Genomic DNA, 7,301 nt, shown 5'->3' on the forward strand with positions numbered 1-7,301 from the left:
TTTTAATCTATTGAAGTCATATTCTAAATCCACCTTATACATCAAGCATAAAATCATAGAGAATCACACCAATAGATTATTGAAATTGAAATTTAACAATTAGGTTAATTTCACAATAGATAAAATAAGATTAAATCTATGCAAAATATAGTAAAAGTTAAATCAATCTCCTAACAATGCTTGAAATTGAAATTCCTTACATACTTCAATTATTCAATGGAAAGAACATGATTAAATCCATGAAAATCTAATATTTATTAAACCAATCTCAAAACATATTTATAAGAATAAGAAATTCAAATCTAGAATTGTTTAGCAATGGAAATCATATTACAAGTATGAGAAACGTTGAAATAATGGATACCAATAGAGTTTCTCCTTTACTTCACCAAGGATTTCTAGCCTTCCATGGAGTTTCTTCACCCAAGATGAGAGAAATTTGATGTGGAGAGTAAGAATGACATTTTGGACCGAGATTAGGGTTTAAAATCGTGTGCCAAACAAGTTTCCATAAGTGTCCGAGTCAAAATAAGAATCTTGGATTCCGTCCTCGAAAATACCCACCAAAATGGCCCCAAAAGTTCTTGAAAGGCAGCCATACGACCGCATGTATGTCACCATTTCCTCCGCGTGATAGCTTCCAGTATTTTGGCCATAAATCTCTCTCCCAATATCCGATTGAGATGATTCATTGGAAAGATAACTCAAAGGTCTAGGACTTTACTTCAGACATCATATTTCAATTCGATAGTTTACCATATCAAAAATGTATCCTAATATGAGGCTGAAAATCGGTGCATAACTTTTTCGATTGAAAATTATTATGTGATCATTTTTTGATTGTATTTCATCCACTTGACTTTTTTCCTCATCCGCTTGACCTCTAACACTGTCGAATCTTCATCATAAGATTATACACAAGCTTGAAGTATTTGCACTTTAGTCCCCGAACTTCGTTTTCTTCCACTTTGCTCTTTTTCATTCGTTTCTTCCAAATTTCGATTTTTTCCATCAAATTGCAACCTAGATCAAAACATGAGAGTAATGAGTGCATTTTGACATCAAATAATCATATGAATGCAACAATTAAGATAGGAAACTATCATATTTTACATTCTTATCAAAACTCCAACCTCATATTAGGATTGATTTCTCCTTATCTAATGTGGTCACCGTTGCATATGCTACCCAAGGATCAAAAAAGAGTGCACTTTAATGTTTTCATTGCAAATGATACGGTTATATTGCTCGTAATTGTCCTCAAAAAGTCTATACTTACTATAAACAACCAGGCATTTCATCAAGGAGACAAGGACTATCCAACAAGACCACAACATCAACAAGCTAAAGAATTTCAAGCCATTGTTCAATACTACTTCAGGACTTCCACAATCTAGCACGAGTCAACTTGTTCTTACCCTAGAAATGGTCCTGTCTTCTTTGCTTTGGGCTTACAAGATAATCGCCAAGTTTTTTTCTCCTTGTTTTCTTGATTCAAGGGCATCAAATTATATGACATGTAGTTTTGATTCCTTACGTAATATTTGACGCCATACTGGTACACAACACATTCATACTGCTAATGGAAGGTGATATGCATTGTGCAACAATCCTTTGAATCTGTCAATGGCCTCAGTTAATGATCTGAACTCCGGATTCAAATATGTACTTATTAAAACCCAAATGTTAGACCTAGTAACATTAAGAGACTGACTATGGAATTAGAGTTTAAAAAGCTCAACCAAACAACTCGATATGTCTAAAAGCTTAAATGAGCACTATCGTACCTTTTGGGATACACTTTATTGTTTTTAGTAATGGCAGTGCACTTATTGTTAATAAAAAAGGGCCATATTTTTGGTATTCGGATTTCTTAATCTTGATTCAGTAGTGCCATGAGAAAAATAAAATTTAGAGGCATAGAAATTTGTGGGTTTATCATGGTGTTCCCTTTTCTTGGTCGAGATTTCCTGTTCAATAGGTCTTGAAAAAAATTCGAAAGTCCCAAACAACACAACATTTTTCAATTGTGTTTCATCGTACAGTTTTCCTTACAACAGTGACTGCGACAATGTTGATGGCGTCGACTGTAATACCAAAAAAAATATATACAATATATTATGAGATATAAATACAAGTTTTGAAATTTTAGGGTAACCTAGTAACTTTACTATTTTCTAGGGACCCTGTCTTAATAATCATAATAATTGTATATCTATGAATTTTACACAAAATTAAATTTTAATATTATTTTGAATATTTGTTAAATTATTATTGAATTATCTGATATAAAAATATTTTGATAAGATTTGAAATTTGCATATATCCATACCGAAATCTTATCATCATGTAGTTATAATTTTTTTTTCCAAAATTTGAATTTTATGATAAGTTAGTTTGTTGAAATACCAATTTAAATTTGAATTAAGAGTCCTATTAGAATTCTAATTAGGTAACTATTCTTATCAAATAACACCTGTAAATATCATTTTATTGTACACTTCAATTCATACAAATTCGTAGAGAACAAAGAATAGAGAAAGAGAAAAGGAGAGACAGCGATAGAGAGACGGGAAACACAGCAAGGGAGGAAAAGACACGAGTAAGAGGGAAAAAAAGGAGAGAGAAGAAAGAAAAAGAAAGGAAAATTAAAGAAAAGAAAAGCAAGACTTTCTAGCGTGATCGAGATCTGTTTGTAAGAATTTTTAGTCCTAAGTAGCTTAAGTACACAAGGATTTTAACGAATTAAGTATGAATTTCTTTAAATGTCAAGTAATTTTGTGTTTTCACTTTTTTAATATTTTAAATTAAGTATTCTATGTGTTATTATGTGGTCCAAATTAAAGAGGGATCTTGTTGGTAATACCATAGGGTATTATTGCGTAGATCTATACAGAAATCGGCCACAGTGCTAAATATCCTAAGTGGAGATTAAAAATGGGTATGACCGAAGTGAGAATGAGATGATCAAATTTCTATCCCACTAAAAAATTATGTTATGTGCATATTTGACTTGTTTTTTATATTAAATTATAAAAATACTGTCATGAAATCTATACTGAGTATATTCATTTGCTCACTCCATATTCTAAACTCTTTTTCTAGATATTTGAAGGATCGGAGTTAGAGGTTGAGACTGCTGATAGAGTCCGTGCTGTTGAATCAAGAATTTTATTTTCTTTTAATGAGGCACTGTTTGATTGGCAAAATATTTCCATGGAAAATGGAATTAAGATGGCATTTTCCAACTTTGGTGTGTTTGATAAGGATTTATTTTCCATGGAATAGGAATTCTTGGATTTCTTGGGAATTGCATTTTTCTTGCTTTTGTGGGAAAATCAATTCCCTTTCCATTGGTGAAAATTGATTTTCCCTATTACTGTTGACATTTTTCATTTTATTTTTATTTTTGGCAATGAAAATAAATTCTAAGAATTATTGTAACAAAAATATTTCTATTTAAATTGACAATTTTTATATAAAATAAAGTCAAACGAACACCAAAAGATAGATGATTTTCTTGAATTTTTTTTTGACAATGGAAATAAATTTCTTCCCAAATATCAGTAAATTCAATCCATTTAATTGACAATTTTCATATAAAACAAAGCCAAATAAATACTAAAAAATACTTTTATTTCAACATTTTTCACTTGAAAAATTATACCAATCAAATACAATAATTTACAATTCCCAATAAAATAATTTCTAGATAATTCAATTCCCTAGAATTCATTTTCTTTCCACTCAAATTCCATCTTTACAATCAAATGGACCCAATCGTTATTTTAATGTTTAGTATTTAGTCAGAAAACCTTTTTTTCCAAACTAGAAATTTTATGTTCAAAATAGATGTTGATTAAAAAAAAAAAAAAAAAACTAAGTGCTGAATTTATATTATATTAGTGTATTAAGTTAATTACTTTTTATGAGACAATAAAATAACTTATTTTATTCCGCAAAGTTCTTCAAAAAATTTTTTTTTTGTATTACAATATGAGTAAATTCACTTTTCTTACCAATAAAGAAATTAAGTGAGTAACCTCTGAGATATAGGTTTCGGAGCGTTACATCGATTGTGGTTTTACAAATTTATCCCTTTAAATAAAGAGAAAAAAGAGCAAAAGCATTCTATGAACTAAAATAACAATCCTTTTGGATGGTATCCATTCAAAAGAACTAATTTTGCCAAGAATGCAAAGATTTTAGGATGATATAACCAAGATTCAAAGATTTGGATAAAAAATACAAAAAGAATAAAGGTTCAAGACCATTTACATTTGTTTATTACATTAAAATTAAAATGTATATTTTTTATTTAAATACAATTAATAGCATGCAGTAATCAAGCAGCTCAAGTAAATAGTATTTGTGAGTTAATCAAAATATGTGGATAACAAGTAGGTTTGAATATCGGGTGGATCAGTCCAAATTTTCAATACTTAGAACCACCAATTATATTTTGAATATTTCATATATGGAATCATTTGAGTCCTTATAATTACTGAAATCAAACAGAATCCCTAATTGCCGATTCCTATTCTGGTCGGTACTACTCATAATATTTTTTATAGACATCTAATAAATATTTCGTATAAGCCCTCTAAATACATATACCTAACAAACTGCTCTACAAAATTTGTGTAAGGGATAAAATTCAGTTAAGAAATCTTCAAGAAGCAAGTAATAGAAGCTAAAAACCACAAAAATGGGAGAAAGTTAAGACATTGTAAATTAATCTACAATTTGAGAAGAAAATAAATGATTTTTTCTTAATAAAACTTATTCAATCCATAATTGAGGCATGTTAGAGCTTATAATTTAATTATAAACAATACTTAAATTCTACTCTTAAAAGAATTGACATAAAAACTTACTAATTACATACATAATTATATAGTATAAACATATTGAACTTGCTGTGTTTGAATGAAAAAATAAAATAAAATTATATTTTCAAAATAGAATCACTAACTCAAGATAACAAAAAAGTGCACCAAAATCTAAGTTATGAATATATCAAGTTCAATTGCTCTGCGTTCTAAAAAATTAAAAAAATCATTTAAGTTTGTAAAACAATGCAAAAAATTAAAAATTCGAATTGTAAAGAATGAACACTTTGATTTATCAACTTACACTACAAACTAGCTTAAACTTCCTGATTCATAGAAGTCCAAATTGTAAAGATTATCGTGTACTAACATCTAAAATGGAACAATATAATGTGAAGTGAGAGATAAAAAAGTAAGAGTCAATCTTAATTTCTTAAAGTTAGAGTTTAAAGTTTTAGACAAATTATTATCAAAATTAGGGTTTTTAGGTTTTATACCTTTTTTAACCCAATCTATTAAAAATACATATATAATCGGTTTCAATTGAATATTCACGGTTCTAGTTTAGGAATCAATAATCTGCCCGAACCCATTTGATTCTCAATTCTCGATTTCAACTCCTGAGTTGCTTTTTTGGAACCGGGTTGAAACCTCCAATTCCGGTTCTAATTGAAATGTCCAAACCTAATAACAAGATATTTGAATGTTTATAAATACGAGCTAAACATAATTAGAATATAAATTGTTTTAATGTATTTCAATAGATGCCACCTTGATAGAATAAGTGAGAAAAAGAGGACATGGAAAATGTGCTGAAATGGATTTTTATTTTTTTTTCTTTTACAAGTATCAATTAAAAGAGTCATTTAAAAAAAAGAAAAAAAGGCAAGAGTTAGCTTGGGAGGTTTTTTTCCACCAGTTTTAACAAAAAATGATGATTGTGCATAATATAATTAAATAAAGATAATTGACCAATTAAATTCAGAACCCATGTCAGTAGCCATGCCCATTAATTCACCCAATATATTGCTTAGATTTGAAAGTCCATCTTGTTTCACCTTTTCCACCCGGTAATAAACATTAAAAACAATGAATACATATCATGGGTGGATGCATTCTTGTAACAAATGGTTAATGAGAGAATTACATGTAACAAACAAATACCTTAACTTTCTGTAAGAAATTTGTTGGATCCAGAGGAAGCATACAAGAAACAAGCCACCCTTTAGGTGCAAGATCCAAATCTAACTTTTTCGTTTGAGCCATGCTACTTCATTTTTCTATATCATTTTCATTTGCCAAAGCCAATAATCAAATAAATGGATCACATGTCACAATGGGAAACGCAATATTAATCATGTGCTCTGCACCTGGCTACCCAGTTTACCGTGGGTACGATAACTGGTACACCAGAGGTGTTTTCTTCCTGGTCCTCTCATACTAGGGAAAGACCCTCTCAATGCTCTAATGTTCACACCAGATATGGACTGAAAACTTCTGAACCCAGCTCACGCACCGGTTTAATTGGCAAACAGTCCAACCCTTGGAACTATTTTTCAAATCAATCGAGTTTCATATAATAATTTCCAAGAAAATGTGCAGCTACAAAAAAGAATACTTTAAAACCTCTTGAAGTTAAAGGCCCTATAATGTCCTTTTGTATTTTGACTTCCAAGGCACGGAAAACATGCCGCCCAAATTATTCAACAATTTCTCCCCATGAAAGAAAATTATATGATACTCATTAGTAGAGGAAAAAAATGATCGATAGTTGGAAAATTTAAAGTCAAGAAAAAACCAATTGAACAGGAAGTAAGAAATCTAATTAATCCATTACTTATTTTGAAAGCAACTCAAATTACTATCAAAATAGACGAGCATAAGTTGAGGGACAACAAAGAGCTTGTTACTCCATTATTATTGACACCACTCATTCAATCAATATTGTGTTCGGAGGTAGTGCTTGGAGTTGATATATGGTGCTAACTAATCCTAGGATTCTACCACATATTGATATTTCATCCACTTTCTATTAATATTTTTCTTAGTTAACATTAGAAAAAAGTACAAATAAATAAGGCAGCTTTTACCTAAGTAGACTGCCAACAAGTTCTCATTGCGCCCACTATGAGATTCCTAACTTAATACCAAGTCATAATAAATTGAAAAACATGACAAATAATAGAATTACTTTATAGGAAATCAAAACTAAAGAAAAATAGTCTTTTTCAAAGGAATTGAATCAAAGGATAACATAAGGAACTCTGTAGAAGGTTTTCAAAGGATTCTCATATGCTTAATCTCAAAACTAGACGTGGAGGACCAACTGTATGGTAAAATTAACCGTAGAGGGATTTCAATTTTCGGCAAAAATGCAGCAAAAATAAACTGCTTTACTAGCCCGAGTCACATAATCAAACTGAATAAAGGAAAAAGGGAATTGCTGTATTGGAATGTTGCAATTATTGG

This window comes from Olea europaea, chromosome 14 (genome assembly GCF_002742605.1).
Source record: "Olea europaea var. sylvestris chromosome 14, O_europaea_v1, whole genome shotgun sequence".
Lineage (NCBI taxonomy): Eukaryota > Viridiplantae > Streptophyta > Magnoliopsida > Lamiales > Oleaceae > Olea > Olea europaea.